At 78.3% G+C, this 2,500-nt stretch overlaps 1 non-coding gene across 1 annotated transcript; it reads left to right on the top strand.

Moving 5' to 3' along the window:
* The first annotated feature begins 2,323 nt into the window (after window positions 1-2,323).
* On the top strand, window positions 2,324-2,476 carry LOC141955143 (5.8S ribosomal RNA). Its single transcript, XR_012632380.1, has one exon. It is a non-coding gene; the product is annotated as a 5.8S ribosomal RNA (ribosomal RNA).
* The last annotated feature ends 24 nt before the right edge of the window (window positions 2,477-2,500 follow it).

Here is a 2,500-nt window from a genome sequence, read left to right as displayed (position 1 = left end):
ACCCCCCTGCTTCTCGCCTCGGCTGGGCTCCGCCGCCGGCGGGCGTCCGGCTCCGGGCACCCGAACCCCCTCTCCCCACGGCCTTGCCCGACGGCAGTCCGCTGCCGCCACCGGGGTGGTGCGTGGGGGTGCGGCGGCCGAGGGCCCTCCCGGAGCGCCAGGGCACCGCCGGTCCGAGCGCGAGCGGCGGCGCGTAGGGGGAAGAGGGGGTGGCCGCCGGTGTGGTGGGGGCGCGTGGAGGCGGGAACCCCGGCCGGCCGAGCGGAAAGCCCCCGGCGCTCGGGCGCGCGCAGGAGAGGGAGAGGGGACCGGCGCGAGCCGTTGGCGGTGACGGGCTGGGCGCGGCCGGCGCCAGCCCGGCGAGAGGGGCGGCGGGCAGAGCAGGCCTCGCCGGGGTCGGGGGAGGCGTCTCCCCCGATCCTTCCTGCCCGCACCGTGGCGGGCTTGCTGCGGAGCAAGCCCGCCGGGGGGCCGGCCGGCCGCGTGCAGGGCCGAGGCCTCTGGGCGTTCCGGGCTCGGGTGCGTGGCGCCGGCCCTCGGGCCGGCGGGCGAGTTCCCGCGCCGGGCCGTGTCCCGCGCGCCAGCGGGCGGCCCGAGCCACGGCTCTCCTCCCGGGCGCAGCGCCGGGATACTGAGGGAAACCTCGGGCCCCGGGCCAGGAGGACGTGGTGGTGGTGGCGGATGTCGGGCGCGCCCCCGCGGGCGGACGCTCCCCCGATGGCGGCAGCGGGGGAGGCACCCCCGCGGGGCCCTTGAGGATGTTTCCCTCACCCCAGGGCCAGGTACCTAGCGTCCGCGCCTCCGCGGCCCTCCCTCGGCTGAGCCCGGGGGTCGAAGGCCGCGGAGCCGGGCGGAGGTTTAAAGACTCGGGCGGCTCGGTGCGACCCGCAGGGGCGGGCCCCGGCCGTGTGCGGCGGTTGAGCCTCCAGGGGCGGGAGTCGCTCTCGTGCAGGCCCTGGCCATGGCGGCCGCCGCCCACGCCGTGGGCTTTTTGTCCCCTCGGGCGGCCGCGCCGGGGAGGGGTGTCCCCCCTGCCCCCCCTTCTCCGCGGTCCGGTCTCGGCGGCGAGACCGGCGGCGTTCGGTCGGCCGCAGCCGGCCTGCCTCGCCCTCGAAACGCGAAGGGGAACCTCCCCCCCCCCCGGCGGGGAGCGCGGGCTCTCTCGCCGTCGGGGGCGATGGCGATTCCCCCACGGTCGGGGGTCTCGCCGGGCGGGGCGGCCTGCTCGGGCCGCCGCGTCTCCGTGGACGCGCAGCGGCGCGCTTGCGGCTTCGTGCTCCTTGCTTGCCACCCCCACCCCTTCCCGCCCCGGCTGAGGGGAGGGGCGGCGCAGCCCCCGGGCCCGAGCGGCGGCGGCGGCGCCGCCGCTCGGCGTGCCGGCCGGCGGTCGCTCGGTGGCCGGCCGCGTGGCCTGTCCCGTCCCGGGTCCTGCCCGTCGCTTCGCAGTCGCCTTTCCCGGTCTCGGTCAGGCGAGGCGGGTGGGCGGCCGAGGGGCGTTCCCCGTCCCGTTCTCCGCGCGGAAGCGGGGAGAGGGGGCGTCGCCTCCGGCTCAGCGGCGTCCGCCTTCTGCCTGGCGCGTGCCTGCGGAAGGGGCCGAGACGAGAAGCGGCGGCGGCGGCTCCGGGAGGGCAGCCGCGGCGGTGCGGTGGCCGGGCGGCGGTCGGGCGGAGCGCCGGGCGGCGGCGTCGCGTCGCCGTCTCGGGTTCCGGCGGTTGGCCGTCCGTCCCTGTCTCCGGTGTGGTGCGGCGGCGGCGCCGCGCGGGCGTTCCCGGCGTCGGGGCGAGAGCCGGGGTTTCGGGGCCACGGGGGCAAGGAGCCGGCTGTCGCAGCGCGCGGGCGCTGGGCGGCGCGGAGGCGCGCGCGGCGCGAGCGGGGCGCCCCCGCTGGTCGCCCGCGCGGCGGTCAGCGTCTGTGGTTTCCCCCCTCCGCGCGAGCGAGAGGCGGGTGCAGGTCCGGGCGCGCGGTCGGACGCGCCGCCGGCCCTCCGTGCGGAGGCCGGGCCGAGCCCGGGCGCCTGGGCCGCCTCCGAAGCGAGCAAGGTGCTTGTTGTTTCCCCAGGTCGGTCGGGAGCGCGGGCTCCCCGGGCCCTTGCCGTTCGGAGCTTGTTTCACCCTTCCCTTCCTTCCCTCCGTTGTGATGTCGGTACGGTCATCTGAGGCGAGGCGCGACCGTCGCCCGCCGGTCGTCGCGCGCCCCCTCCGCGCGTGCGGAGGGGGGCGGTCGGTCGGTCGGTGGGGCGGCGGTCCGTCGTCCGAGAAGGGGGCCGCTTCTGCGGAGCGGTCCCGGCCCCTCCGCGCGCGCGGGGCGGTGCCGAAAGGCAGACAACTCTTAGCGGTGGATCACTCGGCTCGTGCGTCGATGAAGAACGCAGCTAGCTGCGAGAATTAATGTGAATTGCAGGACACATTGATCATCGACACTTCGAACGCACTTGCGGCCCCGGGTTCCTCCCGGGGCTACGCCTGTCTGAGCGTCGCTTGACGATCAATCGCCGGCCGGT

The sequence above is a fragment of the Athene noctua genome, unplaced genomic scaffold (assembly GCF_965140245.1).
Source record: "Athene noctua unplaced genomic scaffold, bAthNoc1.hap1.1 HAP1_HAP1_scaffold_125, whole genome shotgun sequence".
Classification (NCBI taxonomy): domain Eukaryota; kingdom Metazoa; phylum Chordata; class Aves; order Strigiformes; family Strigidae; genus Athene; species Athene noctua.
Note: the sequence above shows the minus strand (reverse complement) of the source record. Positions and strands in the feature narration are given on the sequence as shown.